Here is a 20,686-nt window from a genome sequence, read left to right on the forward strand (position 1 = left end):
TCACACCCCCCCCACTCCAAACAGTCTCAGTATCTTGCTCCAAAAGTACCCAGGATTCCTCCTGTTCAGGCATGGTGTCACAAGAAGACAAAGGAGGGACCTTCTCAAAAAGCCAGGTTTGATTTTGGGAGGTTCAGCAAAGCCAGGGATGAGGTGTGGGGGGAGGAACAAGAAGAGCTAGCCTCAGCTCTAGAATCCCCTGGTGAGTACAGCTTTGGACTGTTGTATTTTTGTTTTCAAATCTCCCTAATTACTATCAACAGCAGCAGCATACTTATGAGATTTGGGGCTGTCGGAGATGAAAAGCTAATCTTACAGAGGAAGAGTGAGCTAGAGAAAAGCATCATACATCAGGTTCTTTCCACTCCAAGAATACAATTCTAATTCTAACCCCCAGTGACTATGACTCCAAATGTACATAAGGAGAAAGAGTGGTTTGGTTAGCTGGTAACCAACATGGAAGGGAATGAATACAAGCAGCTCAATCATAAATTAGAATTCAAAGGCCTAACATGTGCCTGGCTCAGAAAAGAGGTGACTATTAAGGAGTTATGAGTTTGTAAGAAATTGGTATACAATAAGTTGGGAATATAAAGACTACCAGAGGTTAAACTCTTTCTGTGTGCTACATATGATCTCTGTTGCATATTCCTCTTTTTTTCTTTAAGAAATGCTTTTTAAAATTTGACTGTTCTAATACTTTCAACAATAAAGATTTAAAAAATAAAAAAATGTGACTGTTCCAAGAAAACACCAATGGTAGATGACACTGATGCTGCTAGAGGGCCTGGAAGCCTGATAGGCCCTGCTGTGGCTTCCATAGAGGATTTGGCAGCCACATCTGGGGCCGAGGTTGGGCCAGGACAAGGATTTGGAGCTCACAGAGGCAAGGCAGAGAATAAGAAGTGGATCCCCATCATTAAGCTGGGCCACCTTATCAAAGACATGAATATCAAGTCTCTGCAGGAAACTTATCTCTTCTCCCTCCCTGCCTATCAAAGAATCGGAGATCATTAAATTTTTTCCTAGGGGCATTGAAATTATACCAGCATAAATCCACACTGGCCAGAGGTCCCAGTTTAAGACATTTGTCATCATGGGCGACTATAATGGACACATCCATCTGGGTGTTAAGTACTCCAAGGAGATAGTTACTGCCATCCTTGGAGCCATCATCCTGGCCACACCTTCCATCGTCCCTGTCTCTGTGCAGCAGGACTATTGTGGGAAAAAGATCCACAAACCCCACACCATCCTTTGCAAGGTGACTGGCTGCTGTGGTTCTATGCCAGTATACCTCATCCTAGCCCCCGGGGCACTGACACTGTCTCAGCCCCCATGCCCAAGAAGCTGCTGCTGATGGCTGGTATTGATGACTGCTACACCTCATCTGGAGGCAGCACTGCCATCCTGGGCAATTTCCCCAAGGACACCTTTGGTGCCATCTCCAAGACCTACAGTTCTCATCCCGACCTCTGGAAAAAGACCATGCTCACCTAGTCTCCCTACCAGGAATTCACTGACCATCTTATGAAGACTCACACCAGTTTCTGCAGAGGACCCAGGTTCCAGCTGTGGCCACTACATAATCTTATACAATAAAAATAAAAATAAAGTGAATTAAGCCCATTTGAAAAAATATGAAACTTATTCTTACAATGCATACAAAAACAGGTCTAGGAAGCAAGTTTTCCAATTGCTAGACTAGACCAAATATTGGCAGCCTAGTAACTCTACTCACTCTCTGCAAGGCCTCAAACAGACATTCTACTTTCCATAGAAGCAAGGGTCTTATCTGAAAGTTAGCCAGATAACTGGCCCAGACAATCATACATAGTAGCCTTGTCCCTACCTAAGTAAAGGCATTGGTGGCGAAAGTGAGTGAAAAGCTTAGACCACTAGACATCTTCTCCAAAGACTCCTTCACATACCAGAAGGCCCTGTGCCAAGCTGATCCCCTCAATAGTAGGCCCCAGGCCAAGGGGTGACCTCTAGGCCTCTGGCTCCAACCTCTGGCCTTAAAGAGCAAGAGGCACACACTAAGAAGAAAAAAATCAAAAGAAAACCATCCCAGCTAGCCAATTAAGGGTTTAGGAAATAAAGGGATGGACAGATATGGCTTGTGGCCCTCTCTATGCCCTTAAATGGGTTTGTAGAATAAAAGGAAACCAAGTTGGAGATGCAAAACTCAGTGGTAGGGAGAGCAGAGAATAAAACTAATGCCAATCATAAAACTCTAAGGTTAAAGGCCTCTATTAATAGCCAAAACTGCACATAAGCCTTTCTCTCCGCTGGACTAGGTCTAGGATCCTCAGGGTCCAGTTAGCACTTCTCTCATAAGGAAGTGATAAGAAAAAAAAAAACATTCAGGAATGCCCACCTTCTAACCTTCCACACCAGACCCCTGCTCCTCATACTTTCCCCTCTTGTAGAAAAAAATAAAAGGAAAACATGTACATGTGAAAGTATGTGTACCCTAAAAGTCAACTACTACCTAAGAGGTATGAGCTTCTGGATACAAGGCACGGATGGCCAATGCTCAAATGCAGCCCTTTCCTCCTCATTAGCTTCCAGATTCTTCCCCCTGGAGATAGACAGCCTCTAGGAAATTTAGTCTGACTCAAGGGGAGGGTACAGGAGAAAAAATGCCTTCAAATCAATTCATCAGCTACTGAGCACCTACAAACTGTGGGGCAGGGCATTGGGCACTGAGAATACAGAGATTTTTAACAAGCCCTTACTTCAAGGGGTTCCCCATCTAGTAGTGAAAAGATGTAATTATTGGATCCCACAGAATGCAGTGTGTGCCAAATCTACCCTAAAACTCCAAGTCACCCTTCTCCCCAAATAAAAATTTCTTTTGGAGGCTGGTAGGAGAAAGAAACCAAGATGTGCCCGGCTGGCGTGGCTCAGTGTTTGAGCGTCAACCTATGAACCAAGAGGTCACGGTTCAATTCCCGGTCAGGGCACATACCCGGGTTGCAGGATCAATCCCCAGTGTGGTGTGTGCAGGAGGCAGCTGATCAATGATTCTCTCTCATCATTGATGTTTCTTTCTCCCTCTCCCTTCCTCTCTGAAATTAATAAACATATATTGGGGATGAGGGGACAATTGGGAGAGAAAGACACATTTGTAATACCTTAATCAATAAAAATTTAAAATATATATATATATATAGATAGATAGATAGATAAAAAAGGGAGATGGTAAATAAATAAATAAATAAATAAATAAAGTTCAAGTCAAGGAGTCACTTAAAAAAGAAAATAAAACAAGATATCCTCCTGGTGCCTCCTGGTTCTGCGCATTAAGCATGTTCTTGTGCCTCTGGGAGGACTTAGAACAAAGTCTTTTTTCCTACCATAGAAGGAGCTTATTCTCTAATTGGGGTGCCATATATAAAACAGTGGGGTGGGGGCAGTAAAACAGTGGGGAAATAATTAAAAACCACACTGTGATATGTGCCAGGGCTTGTGGGAGAGCTTGGTGTACTGTGAAAAAAGTATAGAAGCAATAGGGGCTGGGCCTAGTCAGATGCAAAGTCCATCCAACTGAAGCAGGAAGCAGAGAACAAACAGTCTTCATTTCCCAAGCATCTTGCCTTGAATACAGAGCAGCATCCCAGCAAAGCACTTCATATAGAGCTGAGGAATGCCATTATTAGGTCCTTGGGATCTTATTCACCAACTCCCTGTAATGTTTCCACTAAGTGAATGACTTGTTGACCACAGCATTACTCACTTCCCATCCTGTCCTATCTCTCCCCCCACCACCACCTCTGGTCTGCACATGCCCAGACAGTGAATTTATGCTCTAAAGCAGCGGTTCTCAACCTGTGGGTCGCGACCCCTTTGGCAGTTGAACGACCCTTTCACAGGGGTCGCCTAAGACCATCCTGCATATCAGATATTTACATTACGATTCATAACAGTAGCAACATTACAGTTATGAAGTAGCAACGAAAATAATTTTATGGTTGGGTCACAACATGAGGAACTGCATGTAAAGGGCCAGAAGGTTGAAAACCACTGCTCTAAAGAGAGGAGCTTACCTCCTTAAGTCCAGTTAGTTACTTTGAACCCTACCCCTTCCTCCAGCACTTGGTGGGGGGGACGCATAGCTCATCTAAGCCCAATGACCAAGTTTAAAGGCTGCCCAATTGCGTTGTCAAGGCCATCATTACCTCCAGCTATGACAGTGAAGTAGAAAGAGCCTTAGGTAGAGACTCAGCTGAGCTCAGCTGTAACCATGGGCATAGGCCTCCTCTTTCTCAGACTCAGTTTTCTCGGATGTAGTATGGAGAGGCTTCGATTAGGAATGTAGTTATCAATCCTGGCCCAACATCAGAATACCCTAGGGCAGTGGTTCTCAACCTCCCTGATGCTATGACCCTTTAATACAGTTCCTCATGTTATGGTGACCCCCAACCATAAAATTATTTTCGTTGCTACTTCATAACTTTAATTTTGCTTCTGTTATGAATCATAATGTAAATATTTTATATGCAGGATGTATTTTCATTGTTACAAATTGAACATAATTAAAGCATAGTGATTAATCACAAAAACAATATGTAATTATTTATGTGTTTTCCGATGGTCTTAGGTGATCCCTGTGAAAAGGTCGTTCGACCCCCAAAGGGGTCACGACCCACAGGTTGAGAACCGCTGCCCTAGGGGAATACTTTAAAAAATACTGATGTCCAAAGCCAGAACAATTAATTAGAGTCTACCTGTGCTTCCACAAGCTGGCTAAGACCAACTGCATAGGCGAGCTGGACTTCCCCCATAGATGACAAGCCTAGGAGCTTAGCTGAATCAATGCAAAACTCAGCCCCCTATTATAAGAAAGGCAGCTCTAACAGTTAAACTCGACTTTTATTTACTCTTGCCTACAGGGTCACTAGAGTCATAAGTTCCAATTTCCTCCTTTTCCCAATATTGCTTCAAATGCACAAGAAACAAAATATATCAGCACTAGTAAATTCAGTTTCAAATGCTTTGACATCAAGCAAGCTTTATGACTTTTCCCTCTTCTAAAGGACCAGGCTTATTGGCCATTCTGAACTGTGTCTATCCCTTTGCCATATCTGATCTCTATGGCCCAACAATAAGGATCTCACACCCTACACAGAGAGGATGGTGACAAGGAAAAACTGCCCTTCCTGCTTCCATAGCCTTTGGCTGCTCTAGCGACAAATTCCCATGTGACTTTGTCACATTCCTGAGGGCTTAGCAACTACTTATGACCAGAGACTATCTGGCCAGGAACTACACTTAAACTGTCTATCTCATGATGTCATCCTATTGCCTATTTCTGGTGGGTTCCCTAAGAACTATCTTCCAGAGCACCTCTTCCCTCATCACCCAAGTCAGGCCTGGACTGACTCTTGCCACCCTCACTTGCATATCCCTCCACCCAGTTATGCTCCTGAACATTCCAAGGCTCTGTCTCCCCTCCAAAAGCCAGACATAGCTGACAACTCCCAACCTCTTAGAGCTGGTGGAGTTGCCATTTGGCTCAGTTCCCCACAGAATGAGAACATTTGTGAGATATATACCACTACCTCCTACCCAAGGTGGGGCAGACCAGCCTCCATTGTTGGGGGAATGTAATATTTCTGAATAAATCACAGACTCTCAGAGCAGTAATGGCCCTCAGAGATTAGCCAAGCCAATTCCTTATAGAACAGACCATGGTTGCAAAAGTGGCAAGGGTTTGGCCAATATTGCCCTGGAAAGCTAGCAGCAGAGCCCAGACTAAACTCCTGCTCTTAAATATCAGAAGAGTGCTCTTTCCATGATTCTCCAATACCTCCTCCACTCAACAAGTTTGGACTAATGCTCATGCTCCCACCAAGGTACAAACAAGACCCTACATTAGCTAGGTCTAAGTAATACCCAAACAATTCTCACTTCCTAACAAGCAACATTTATGTGTCCAGGAGCAAGGCAAAGCCAAGTAAGTTATTGGCTCAACCAGGTGGAAAGCTCATCTGGCCTTGAAGGCAGTGGTCTGACCCCAGCAAGAAGGGTCAGCTTCAACACAAGAGTCAGACCAGGCCCCAAACAGGCAGAACACAAACATGACACCCACACACAGCCTCAACTACTAAAATTCTACCTAAACTTTATTCTTGACTCATGATATTTTTGAAGAAAACTAAAAGGAATTTGTGAAGAAAACTTAAAGGAGGTTGGGAAACTATTAGAACAGTAGAAAGGACAAATGTTTAAAGCTGAAATATCCCTTCTAGCCTCAGAATCCTGGACTAATATGTCTAGACCAGCCGTGGGCAAACTACGGCCCGCTTGAAATGAATAAAACTAAAAAAAAAAAAAAGACCGTACCCTTTTATGTAATGATGTTTACTTTGAATTTATATTAGTTCACACAAACACTCCATCCATGCTTTTGTTCCGGCCCTCCGGTCCAGTTTAAGAACCCAGTGTGGCCCTCGAGTCAAAAAGTTTACCCACCCCTGGTCTAGACCTTAAGTCCAGGCCTTTGTGAAACAACACATCTCCTTTCTAAACCCCACCCTATGCAGAGTCTAAAACCAAAGTATTCTGTTTCCCACTCAAATCCCATATCCCTTATTTATTGGCTGAGCAATTTTTGCAGAGTCACTTAACTTCTTTGAGTCTCAGTTTCCCCATATTAAAAAATGGGTAATAATTCCTAACCTGCCAACTGGAGTTAATTAATATCAAATGACACAACAGTAGGGATAAAAGGGCTTTGACAACTATAGTGAATATCACAAATGTAGAGAATTATCTGTGTTAGGAATTTTTTTTTTTGTCCTCACATGGGGTGAGAAAAGCTAGAAACACTGGGAAATCATAGCAATGTCAGCCAATCTGCGAAGTGATTCCTTCAATTCACATTGAACAGGGCTGTTTTAAACAGAGAACTACTTGGAAAGCAGGAAGCCATCCCCGAAACCAGCGGTTCTCAACCTGTGGGTCGAGACCCCTTTGGGGGTCAAACGACCCTTTCACAGGGGTCGCCTAAGACCATCAGAAAACACATATATAATTACATATTGTTTTTGTGATTAATCACTATGCTTTAATTATGTTCAATTTGTAACAATGAAATTGGGGGTCACCACAACATGAGGAACTGTATTAAAGGGTTGCGGCATTAGGATGGTTGAAAACTACTGCCCTAAACTTATACTTCCCTCCTAGCTTCCTAATCTTAGCATCCCCTTTTCTGGGCTGTTGAATAGAAGAACATGTCCAGAGAGGTATCTAATAGCTCTTTCAATATTTATTCAGTCTTGGCTCTTCCTGACAAAAGCTGAATCCCAATGGAGTCAGGGGAAGAGTAAACTGTTCAAACCCTCCCTGGAATAGTACTCCATATAGAGCAATCTCATACATGGGCTTTTCTGCCTCCACTCTTTGAAGGGTTGACTCTCTCCCACTCCCAGTCTCATAAATTTGTTACCCCTGCCTGAGTTTACACATAGAGGGATGATCAGCGGGGGTATAAAGAAGCTATCACTGTCTTTGTTCCAGAGGCCAAAGTTCACCATTTCCTTCTGGTTAAGGTCAATTATCCACATCACTTACTGACAACTCAGCTGTAGCAATATACCCACTTTAATTTACAAACATCTTCTCTAATAAAGAAGGAATATGCAAATTGACTGTCGTGCTGTAACAAGATGGTTGCACCCACAGCAGAGGCCGGGATCCTGTAACACAAGATGGCTGCACCCACAGAGGTGGCTGAGTTCCCATAACGAGCCTTAATAAGCAATCAGCAGGGACCTGAAGCTACGTGGTACTGGGCCAGGGCAGGGGACATGATGTTGTGCCCCCTGCCCCAGCACTGGGCCGTGGGACCTGAGGTCATGCCACCCGCCTGGCGGGGCTTGACAGGGGACCTCAGGCTGCACCCCCAACCAGCAGGGCTTGATGGGGGACCTCAAGGCATGCCCCCTGCCCCAGGCTGGGAGACCTGGGCCGCGCCCCCTGCCCCGGTGCCGGCCTGGGGAACCTCAGGCTGCGCCCCCCGCCTGCAGAGCTTGACGGGGGACTTCAGGCCACACCCCCTGCCTGCAGGGCTTGATGGGAGACCTCAAGGCACACCCCCCACCCCAGCCCAGGCCGGGGTACCTGAGGCCGTGCCCCCCACCCAGTGGGGCTTGATGGGGGTGGGGCTGGCCGGGTCTGGATCTAACCCAATGGGGGTGAGGCCGGCCGGGTCTGGGTTTCATGCGATTTCGAGGCACACATGGGTGGGCGGGGACTTGACTTTGGTTCCTGTGGTGCGCCCCAGACTCTGACAGGAGGAAGATTTTTATATACATTTTACTAAATTTCTTTCATCTCTGAAACTTCTATTATAGAGAAAGGGCAAATACTAATATTAAAATATTTCCTCTAATTAATTCCCTTTTAATGTGCATTAATTTTGTGCACTGGGTCACTAGTTTAGAAATATTTATCTAACTAATTATTATTTGGACTATGAGAAAACAAAGGAAATTTGCATTCCCTGGACTCATATGGCTTAGAACAGGCTGTCCACTGGTAGCTGAGAGTAAAGAAAATTTTGTTATAGATAGTTGAAAGCTGCTAATATGACAATGCATAATTGATCCCAAATTGTCTATAAATGAGCTATTCCACAGAAGTGAACTTTTCCTGATAACTAAATCTTACTCTTTTTAAGAATCATTTCTATCCTTAATGTTGAGGTGGAAGTCTTTCATCCACTGACACACTCTACTGGCTTCATCAACAGAGGCTATTAAAACATGATTTAAGCTTCTCTGAGCACCTGAATACTATATATTTAATTTTCTACAGAACTAACATTTGAGGGCTTTACAATGTTCTCTTATACAAGTTTCCCACCAACTCTGAGGTCAGCATTATCATCTCCCCTTTACCAATAAAGAACAGGAGGCTCAGGAAGATTAAGGGACTTCCCTAATGTCACAGAGCCCATCAGCATTAAAACACAGAACTTCTTACAAGCCTAGTCTAAAATAAATCTGGAGATACTTTGGATACAAGCCTTCTGAAGTAGCCCAATATAAAGCATGAACCTACAATCAAGATTACTCTACCCAGCAAAGCTGTCATTTAGAATCAAAGGACAGATAAAGAGCTTCCCACTGAGGTTTGTCAGTCTGATTGATGCTTCTCTGTTTCTGGATCTGTTTTTGTTTATCAGTTTATGTTGTTCATTATATTCCATAAATGAGTGAGATCATGTGATATTAACCTCAGAGGGAAGGTAGGGGAGAGATCAACCAAAGGACTTATATGCAAGTATATAGGCCTAACCAATGGACGCAGGCGACAGGGGGGTGAAGGCATGAGAGGGGGGGATGAGGAGTAATGTGGTGATAAGGACATATATGTAATAACTTAATCAATAAAGAAATTTTAAAAATAAATAAATAAATAAATAAAGAGCTTCCCAGACAATAACCAGTATTATATGAAATGTTAAAGGGTCTTCTTTAAGAAGACAAAAATGATCAAAACTATGAATAATAAAATAGCAATAAACACATATCTATCAACAATTAAATCTAAAAAACCAAATAAATGAACGAACAGAACAGAAACAGACTCATAGATACAGGGAACAGACTGTTGGTAGCCAGATGAAAGGAGAGTTGGTAGGCTTCATGTAAAAGGTGAAAGGATTAAGAAGTACAAATTGGCCCAGCTGGTGGCTCAGTGGTTGAGCTTCAACCCATGAACCAGGAAGTCATGGTTCGATTTCTAGTCAGGACACATGCCCGGTTGCCAGCTTGATCCCCAGCGGATCAGTGATTCCCTCTCATCATTGTTGTTTCTATCTCTTACTCCCTCTCCCTTCCTCTCTGAAATCAATTTAAAAAAACACACATTTTTTTAAAGTACAAATTAGTTGTTACAGAATAATCATGGGGATGTAAAGTCACAGCATAGGGAATATAGTCAACAATATTCTAATAACTATGTATGGTGTCAGATGGGTATGAGATTTATTGGGATGATCACTTAATGACATAATGTCTACTCACTAAGATGTACATCCTGAAACTAATATAACATTGTATGTCAACTGTAATTGAAAGTAGAAATTATTTTCCAAAATGAATGTCAACCTGGCCAGTGTGGCTCAGTTAGTTGGAGCATTATCCCCTGTGCCAAAGGGTCACGAGTTCAATTCCCAGTCAGGGCACATGCCCAGGTTGTAGGTTCAATCCCCAGTCAGCATACATGCTAGAGACAACCGATTGATGTTTCTCTCTCACATCAATGTTTTTCTCACATCAATGTGCTCGCTCTCTCTCTCTCTCTCTCTCTCTCTCATCCCTCTCTTTCTAAAAAAAAAGAATGTCTTTGCTTTTTGGGGTCTGATCTCAGAGCCTTTCTCTCCCTGCCCCATAAGGATTCAGAAAGCTCCAATTGCTCAAAATCTGTTTGTCTGAAGCTTCTTGTTTGTCTAAAGGGGAAGGCAATAATACATGAGTGGCTAGTAGGCCTGGCAGAGTCAAGGTCAATCTCTGGTGATGGGAGGCTCCAGGATTAAAGGCTGGGCAAGCAAAAGCTCTGCTCCACCCACTGTGAAAATCTGAGAACTAAAAAGACAAGAGAAGGGTGGGGCATGCCATAAGTGAGCAGAAGAGAGCCTGCATTACTGGTTCTGCTTCTCCTTGCTTGGCCTGGCTCTTTCAACACAATCAATATCCTCAATCTATCAAGCATCTAAGAAGCAGCCACTAGGCTAGATTTTTTCTTCATAATATATTGTATGGTTATTTGTATGTCACAAGTTTCTATCGTCCTCAACTGTTCAACTGGATGGCTCAGCTGAGTGTTTTGCAATATTCTACTTTCCTGCCACCTGTACTAGATCCCTGCTGAGTATGGTAGGGGAAGGAATATAATCCAGCTTCAATACTCTTCTTTGGGGAAGACTGGAAAGCTTCTTTCTCTAACCTCAGAGAGCTATGACAGCCAGAGATCTTTTGAGATCTCAGTCAGGTACTGTTTGGATCCCAAACTGGCAAAACCACAGAAGAGGGAGGAAGCCACGTTAAGCACAAAAAAGTGGTATACCTTACTGCCAATCACTCCACTAAGATCTTTTAGGCCAGCCGTGGGCAAACTATGGCCCGCAGGCCGGATCCGGCCCGTTTGAAATGAATAAAACTAAAAAAAAAAAAGACCGTACCCTTTTATGTAATGATGTTTACTTTGAATTTAGATTAGTTCACACAAACACTCCATCCATGCTTTTGTTCCGGCCCTCCAGTCCAGTTTCAGAACCCATTGTGGCCCTCGAGTCAAAAGGTTTGCCCACCCCTGTTTTAGGCACAGTGAATTCAAAGTAATCTCTAGATGTGGGCCTACTGAGCTTAGAAAGGGAAGCAGCTTTCATCCTACCATGCTTTATCCCAACAGAAGGGTCACGACTCCCACCTTCTCCAGAAAGGCTTCTCTTTCAGGGAGGCAAGCACCTATAACGTCTTCTTTATTTTCCACTCGATGAAGAATATGGGCCCTTTTCATTAAGTGTTCCCCTCATTTCCTAATTTGCTTATTGTTCCATATAGGCATTAAAATCTGATTTGACATGAAAAGATGGCCACCACACAGTAGAAAAAAAACAGTTTCAGAACAGTATGGATTTGTCTGTTATGTGTGTTTAAAGTTATCTATATATATTCTATATATATAAAAGCCTACGCAACCAGATGACTGGATGGTAGCTATGATGTGCACTGACCACCAGGGGGCAGACGCTCAACACAGGAGCTGCCCCATGGTGGTCAGTGGCACTCCCAGAGCAGGAGCACTGCTCAGCACCAGACGTTGGGCTCACAGCTGGCGAGCATAGCTGTGGAGGCCTGAGCCTCTCCCAGGGACACTCCCCTGTGCATCTTGGCAGCCGAGGGCGGCAGGCACAGCAGGGCTGGGATGAGCAAGAGCAGCATGGCGCCCAGCCCAGGCGCAGGCTCCTCCTTGGCTGCCTGCTGCTTCCCACACTACTTCGTGCTGTGTGGGATCAATGTGAACAGTGGGCTGGAGCCCGACGAGCTGGCAGGTAAGGCTGGGCTGCAGCGGCACAGAGGTCCACCAATCCTCACAGGCCAGGCCAAGGGACCACACCGGTGCACGAGGGCCTCTGGTATGTGTATAAATGCATTTAAAAAGAAGTTCAGTCCAGCCAGCCTGGCTCAGTCTATGAACCAGGAGGCCGAGGTTCAATTCCTGGTCAGGGCACATGCTTGGGTTGTGGGCTCAATCTCCAGTAGGGGGCGTGCAGGAGGCAGCTGATCAATGATTCTCTCTCATCACTGATGTTTCCATCTCTCTCCCCATCTCCCTTCCTCTCTGAAATCAATAAAAAATAAAAATAAAATAAAAAAGAAGTTCACCATAGAGGGGATAAATGATGATGGGGGAAAAATTAAATTCAATTTCATTTAAAAATAGAAAGTTTACATAACTGGTTAATAATGATGATTCTCTCTGGAGAATAGAGTCACAGGCAGAAGAAAAGGGATCTTATATTTTCCAGTGCTGTTTCATTTATTGCAGCAAATATGTATTTGTTCCATAATGAAAAAAATTACAAGTCAAAAATTGTAAAATAAAGTCTGCCTGTATTTAAGTCTGCCCTACCAAACAGCATAGACTACCTACTAACATTCCTTGTATGGTGTCTAACTCAGCACTGTAATAACAGGAAAAATATCCTTTAAAGACAAGATGACCATCACAAGGAATATAGTCAATAATATTCTTTTTTTGTGTGTGTGAAATAATGTTTACTGAGCACTTATCTGAGAGGCTGGCACATCTGAGAACACAGCTGATTATCTAGGCAAGTAGCTATGGTATACTATAGTCAATAATATTCTAATAAGTATGTATGGTGCCAGGTGGGTGCTAGGGAGTTTATTTCTTAAGTTATATAAATGTCTAACCACTATGTTGTACACATGAAACTAATATAATACTGAATGTCAACTGTAATTCAAAAATAAAAATAAACCATTTTTAAATAAATTAAAATAAATACAGACAAAATGACCTTCAGAGGCTTTTGCTATTTTAGGGCACAGAACCCATCTAGTAGGCCTGAAACCTATACCTCTCAAATGCTGACCACACCTCTCTCAGAAATGGGTGGGAGGAAGAGTACCTCCTATTGCTCCCAAAATTAGCCTACTTTGACTAAAACATGCCCAAATCTTCAAAGATGTGCAGCTATGGGTCCTAAGGCAATCTGGGTGACAGTAGAAATAGCAACAACCACAGGAAAACACAGCTGCTGAGTGCCCCAGCCTGAGATCTACAGGACTTAACCTGCTGTCCTCCCCTGATCTGTGCCTGGACCTGCCCATCCCTGAGCACAGTAGCCAACTCAATCCCTAAACCTCGGGAGCACAGAACTCTCAAGATTACATTACACAAAGCAGCCCTACCTCCTGGCCATGCCACAATGAGGGCATATACCAAAAAAATTGAAAACTGGGTAATGCTTCAAATATGCATTCTAGGGACAAACTCTAGGTTGATTCACAAAGGCAGACAGAAATGCTTGCACAGCTGCCTATTAGAATCCACTGAAATGTTTGACTCCAATATTGCTCCTTGGCTTAAACACTACTGTATTGTGTGAAGACATGGGAAAAGGGACTGGAAACTGGCTGTGAACAAGCTGGACACTTACAGGTAAACAAGCTTTCCAAGGTGCATAAGAGAGACAACTCCTCCCCATTCCTTGGCACTACTCAACTCCATTCTGCCAGGGCCCAGCTGGGTCCACATTAGGTAATTTCAAGTGGGCCACTAGAATTGTTGTTTGGCTTTCTAGAAGACCTAGCCAAAGGAATCTGTTAAAGACAATTCCAACTTGGCAACAATAGCTATTAATGTATCTATTCAACAAATATTTATTGAACACCTCTTCTACACTCGGCACTGTACTAGGTACATAGAGTACAATGGGTAGTAAGAAATCATCCCTGTTCTCATGAAGCTTATATTCTTAGTGGGCTAGGCTGATAGAATGAAAAGCATACACACTTGAGTCTTGAAGCCAAGACCTGCTTCTGCCCCTAACTCACTAAGTGATCTTAAGCCAGTCCCTTCCCCTGGTTGTGTCTTATAGTTCACTAACAGATCTTCCATAGATTCAGGTAATTTGTTTCCTTTATATAAGATAAAATCTTTGCGTGAACTACACATTTTCAAATGGCTAGGACAGCAGCAAGAAACCATGGGTAGTATGTGGAGAAAAAACACCTGTGATGGAGGAGAATCTTCATCCTAAGACCTTGAATCTGGCTTGGATGTTCCCCATAAGCTGTTTTCCCAGCACAGGTGGGATGGGCAGGCCTAGACACAGAGACATGTCCTTCTAACAGTGCTTGGTAGATTTGGGGCCAGAAGGCATGAAAAGTGCCCTGTTTCACTGCAATTTCTAGAAATACTTCCACCTCAACCAAAAGGGATGTTAAGAAACATTCATTTGATGCTAAAGAGCTGAGAGCACCTCCCTCCCCAGGTATTTGTGGCCATTCTTGAGGATTGTGCTGGGACCAGTTGGAGCCATGTTGCTCAGATCAGTGAGGAGATGGGACTTCCTTGGATACCTCCCATTGAAAGCACCATGCTGTGGGGCACCTACAGGAATGCTTTCTCAAGGAAACCATAGCATTTGGCATTCAGGGCTCAGAGACTTGATAGTAAACAAACATAAAACAGAACTCTAAGAGGCCAACTGGAACAAAAATTCTGGAGTATCCTTCCTCCCTTGTGCCCCACACCTAACAGAGCACTTTCAGATGTATTACGTCTTGATCTTTACCATAATCATAAGAAGAAGGATGCTATTACTCTTTCCATTTCACAGATGGGAAACTTGATATGTGGAATGGTTCAAGAAATTTGCTCTGGTGGGTCAAGGCCAGCAAGACTCTCTCAGGCCTTTCCTCCCTCTAGATGCTAAGGCACTCTTCCCCTCTCCAAGATGTATTTTCTCTATTACTAGTACCTAGTATGTCCTACCAGGTTCTCATCCAACATGGTTGAATCCCTTATATATATTACTGCTATTTCTCTCTCTCCATATCTGTCACCGATTATATAATCTTCAAAAGTCTGCCCATCCCTAACCACTTCTACCTGGACAACAACCCCTTCTTGGGGTGCGGGGTGGGTGGGAGTAGGAACTTTCAAATACCCAAGTTTACTGAAGGAGAAATCCTGGGAGACCAGATGGCTGCAATACCACTTGTTAAGTACGATAACAGAAATTCTTAAAAAATACACAGGCAGCCCGGCTGGCATGGCTCAGTAGTTGAGTGTCAACCTATGAACCAGGAGGTCGAGGTTCAATTCCTGGTCAGGGCACATGCCCAGGTTGCAGGCTCAATCCCTAGTGTGGGACATGCAGGAGTCAGCTGATCAATGATTCTCCCTCATCATGTTTCTATTCCTCTGAAATCAATAAAAATATATTGGGGGGCGGGGGGTAAGAGATCAGCCAAAGGACTTGTATGCATGCATATAAGCATAACCAATGGACATAAGACACTGGGGGGTAGGGGAGGCAAGGGGATTGTCAAGGGCGGGGGAAAAAAAGGACACATATGTAATACCCTTTGTAATACTTTAAGCAATAAAACAATAAAAAAAAGAAAAATATATATATTTTTTAAAAATTTAACAAAATACAAGTCACACAGATGATGGTATAACTAAAACTATCTGGGAGTATTAAAGAAAGCTTCCAATGCAGGTGACATAGAGTAGGGGAGGTAAAGAAGAGACACTTGATATTTCAAGCTGAAAGAAAAAGCATATGCTAGAGCCAAAAGATATAAGAGGTATGGCTTACTTGGGGAAACTTGATCCCATAAAGCTACAGCATAGCATACATGTGAGGAGAAGTAGGAACTGAGTCTGGATAAGGAGCTAGGCTAAAGCCAGGTATCAAAGGGTTCTTCCTGTGTACCATACTAAGGGTTTTAGATTTTCTCTTCCTCACATTCACTGCAGGGTTATAAATAACGGCATGCTGGGAGTAATATAAATTTCCCACTAACAGGGAATGGTAAAGTAAATTATGACAGCCACTGGATGGAATTTTGTGAAGCCATTAAAATGTTCATTTTAAAAAACTAAATAGCATTTACCTAAGTTTTCATTGATATATTAAGTAGGGATAAAGAGGTAGGATTTTTTTTTTATGTACACCATGATTGCACTATGGAAAATTAAGGTATATTTATGAGATATGATAAGAAATACACATAAATAATAATTGTGTCGACTGTGATGGCACAACGGTTGAGCATTGACCTATGAACCAGGGGGTCACTGGTTCAATTCCTTAGATTGAGCCTGGGTTGCTGGAGGCAGCTAGTCAATGATTTTCTCTCATCATTGATGTTTCTCTCTCTCCCTCTCCCTTCTTCTCTGAAATCAATAAAAACATATTTTAAAAAATAATAATTGCTATGCTTATAAAAGAGTTCTTCTATTTGATAAATTTTGTCATATGCCATGTTGGGTTTTACAAAAGGGTGAAATATAAAACCAAAGAATTCTTCTTCCATTTGACTCCTCTTCCCATCTCCCCACCTCTCCCCTCCACCTACTTGCCTACTCTCCCTCGATAAAAATCATTCTAGTCTACCACCTACAACTGGAATCCTTAACCCATGCAAGGTCCCTAGAAATGAAATGCCATCAAGGTAGTTGTTCCAAGCAGCAAGCTCCTGCATGGCCCAAAAGCTGTTCCAGCTCAATGCTAGGGAAGAATCTCCCATTCAAAAACATTACCCAGCTCTATCCAAATAAGCCCTCTCGCTGAATGCTGGCCTAGAAACTTTTTCCTAAGAAAGGAAGACAGGTGCCAAGAAGACTTTACCTTGGCTCTCCTTCCAGGGAGCTCAGGGGAGATAAAGATCATGTTTCTGGCCAACCATTAGGTGGCTGAGACACAGCCTGGGATTCTTGATTCACAAGCAAGCACTGTACAAAATGTCACTAAGGAGGAAGAAGAAGGGTGAAAACAGATCCAGCCAAGGGTACACCATGTCTAAGAATGTGCTTATGCACCATCAGACCAGCAGGCCCTCACAGAAATTTCTCTCCTTAGATCTCTAAGTCTAACTTCAAAAGAAGTCCTATTCAGCCCAGCCAGCGTGGTGGCTCAGTGGTTGAGCGTTAACCTATGAACCAGGAGATCACAGTTCGATTCCAAGTTGGGACACATGCTCGGGTTGCGGGCTCGATCCCCAGTATGGGGCACGCAGGAGGCAGCTGATCAATGGTACTCTCTCATCACTGATGTTTCTATCTCTCTCTCTCTCCCTCTCCCTTCCTCTCTGACATCAATAAAAATATTTTTTAAAAAGTAAGTCATATTCACAAAATACAGGATCATTTGAAGGCTGAACTAGGCATGTGGCATCTCCCTCACTAGAAATCCCTCCCTTCACTCCACCCAAGCCCACATCTCCCCATCCAAGGGCAACATAGACATCAGTGACTCAGACAGAGGAAGGAGAAGAGAAGCTTAGCAATTTAAGACTCAGCCAAAAGCAATTTAATAGCGCTAAGGAGATGAATGTTGTGGGGGAAGGAGGTAGAGGAAGTCAAATATCATTTGCATTCAGTTTTGTTTTGTTTCTTGGTCTCCTCCTTCCTTGCTAAAACAGTGACCAACCCACCCAAGGGTCTTCTATTCTTCCTGGAGTTACCAATGACCCAAAATAGCCAGCAATCGTGGTTTGCCGGCTCGACCCTAAGGCTCCACCCAAAATACTCAGTCAACAGTTGCCTCTCCAAGCCAGGATGCACACAGTGAGCTCATCAGTAGGTGGATCCAATACCTCTAAGCAGAGCTCACTGAAATAGAGAGGGATAATCACACACTGATAGCTGGGGAGGAGAGGAGGGAATGACACACCCAATGCCATTCTAAAGAGGAGAGGGCAAATTCTCCAAAAGTTCACTTCTCTCTCTTCTGTTACACCCTTTCCAAGAACCCCTTATGGCCAGCTGTGGGCAAACTACGGCCCGTTTGAAATGAATAAAACTAAAAAAAAAAATAAGACCGTACCCTTTTATGTAATGATGTTTACTTTGAATTTATATTAGTTCACACAAACACTCCATCCATGCTTTTGTTCCGGCCCTCCGTTCCAGTTTAAGAAAAGTCAAAAAGTCAAAAAGTTTGCCCACCCCTGCCTTATGACCTTCTTAAAGACTGGGCACAAATAATCAGGAAGTCAGAAAAGGCCAATGTTCTCATTTTAAAGAAAGCAAAGGCCCACAAAAGTGACTTGCCCAAGGTCACACAGGCAGAGACTAAAAACCAGATATCCTGATTTGGTGGTCCACTATTCTTTTTATTATAACATTTCTACTAGACAGCATTTTAAAAGTCCAGACAAGTGCCCCAAACTGTGTCAAAATCTCAGCCCAGCCATGGTGGCTCAGTAGTTGAACATCTACCTATGAACCAGTAGGTCATGATTCGATTCCCAGTCATGGCATATGCCCAGGTTGCGGGCTCGATCCACAGTAGAGGGTGTGCAGGAGGCAGCCAATCAATGATTCTCTCTCATCATTAATGTTTCTATCTCTCTCTCCCTTCCTCTGAAATCAATAAAGATAGCCCAGCCAGTGTGGCTCAGTGATTGAGCATTGACCTCTGAAGCAAGAGATCTCTAGTTCAATTCCTGGTCAGGGTGAATGCCCAGGTTGCAGGCTCAATCCCTAGTGGGGGGCATTCAGGAGACAGTTAATCAATGATTCACTCTCATCATTGATGTTTCTCTCTCCCTCTCCCTTCCTCTCTCTGAAATCAATAAACAATATATATACTAGAGGCCCAGCGCATGAAATTCACACACAGGTAGGGTCCCTAGGCCTGGCCTGCGATCAGAGCCGATCTTCCCCAGCTGCTGGCTGCCAGCTTCACCCTCTTCCATGAATACATGGCCTGGCGCCAGCCGCATCCACTGCCACCCACCCCCGATTCCCCATTCCCCATTGGGCGATTGGAGCCTACCAGCCGGAGGAGGAACCAAGAGGATTGGGCAATTGGGGCCTGGGGCCAGCTCCAGTGTTGAGTGTCTGCCCCCTGGTGGTCAGTGCACGTCATAGCTACCAGTCATTCTGTAGTCCGGTCAATTTGCATACTATGCTTTTATATATAGATAGATATGAAATCAATAAAGATATATATATATATATATATATATATATATATATATAGAGAGAGAGAGAGAGAGAGAGAGAGAGAGAGATATTAAAACTCAGCTCTTCCAACCTAGGGCTAAACAGTTTAGGACTAGGGATGGGAGGCAGAGGGACTTTGGATCAAGCCCACTCAGAAAAGGCAAGTGAGAAGCCTAGGTGTACAAAAGGCACACACAAAGAACTTACCAACTAAAAGGCTTTACGTACTCCAAAGGCATAGCTTCTGTTGCTAAGAGCTTCTGCCCCACCCCGCCCTGTCCCACACTCTGAACTTTTTCAGGCCGAGCAAAATTATTCCTAGGCTATCAGAGATCTAGTTAAGAAGCCAGAGTGGAGTGACCAAGCAGGGTTAAGAGGGCAAAGAAAAATAAGAAATTGGGGTAGCCCAGCCAGTGTATCTCAGTGGTTGAGCGTGAACTTATGAAGTGGGAGGTCATAGTTTGATTCCCAGACTCAGGGTTGCAGTAGGAGGAGTGCGGGAGGCAGCCAGATCAATGATTCTCTCTCATCATTGATGTTTCTATCTCTCTCTTCCCCTCCCTTCCTCTCTGAAATCAATATAAATATGTTTTAAAAATATAAAGCAGGGTAAAGAAATCACTCATTCCAAAGCTTGCCCATCTTACTCTCTCTTCTCCCACTCATCCCTCAGCCCCATCAGAATCTCACCTCCTGCTCTAAACAGGCCCTAAACAAGGAGAAAAGTTTGCAGGTGACACTATATAAACTTGAGGAAAGCATTCCCTGTACCAAAGAAGAACAGAGGACTAGTTGAGATGGCGAAGGGCATTTGAGGGGGGAGAAAATAGCCAAATAAGGCATACTTAACTGGTAAGAAATCATCAGGAAAGGTTCCAGAAGTTGACGTAGCTGGGAGGAAGCCTTTAGTCATTGGTTTCCTCTGGCAAATGGCCTAAGGCCAGGAGACAAACTCCCAACCTTAGGAAAAGGCCCAGGCTATGGCACAGAGAAAGGTAACTAGGCTAGATTTTTCCCAGGCCAACTACATGCCCTGCTGGAACAGCTCTCCAAGTACCAGCGGAGAGGTGCAGTGTAACTCTGAAGCAAAACGGCAAATTCTCACCAAGCATATGTATGGCCCAGGTGCCAAGAGAAGTAAAGCACCTAGAGAAGGGGGCTTTACTCTACTATGGGTACATATTTCTGATACTGTTTATATTTTCATGTAGAGAAAAAAATAAAAGGCAAAGAGGTTAAGTGACTTTTGTTCTCAGCAAGGAAACTGCTATGAGTTTGTCAGTCTCCCAGGAGTATCTACAAGGAGGTCTGGAGAGGAATGTAGCTCACTTAAAAACCCTTGAAGATAGCAAAGATTGTACAACTTAGCTACTGACACCCAAATTGGCTGTTACCTTGACCCCCACCCTCCAACTCCATACCACAAAGTAGTCAACCCCAGTTAAAGATT

General features: G+C 43.6%; 1 protein-coding gene and 1 pseudogene across 1 annotated transcript in view; one reads left to right on the forward strand and one right to left on the reverse strand.

Moving 5' to 3' along the window:
• Positions 1–20,686, reverse strand: part of MSN (moesin) — an 85,848-nt gene that overhangs the window by 53,108 nt on the left and 12,054 nt on the right. The window lies entirely within an intron of this gene.
• On the forward strand, positions 835–1,589 carry LOC118653652 (annotated as a pseudogene).

The sequence above is a fragment of the Myotis myotis genome, unplaced genomic scaffold, assembly GCF_014108235.1.
Source record: "Myotis myotis isolate mMyoMyo1 unplaced genomic scaffold, mMyoMyo1.p scaffold_m19_p_4, whole genome shotgun sequence".
Taxonomy (NCBI): Eukaryota; Metazoa; Chordata; class Mammalia; order Chiroptera; family Vespertilionidae; genus Myotis; species Myotis myotis.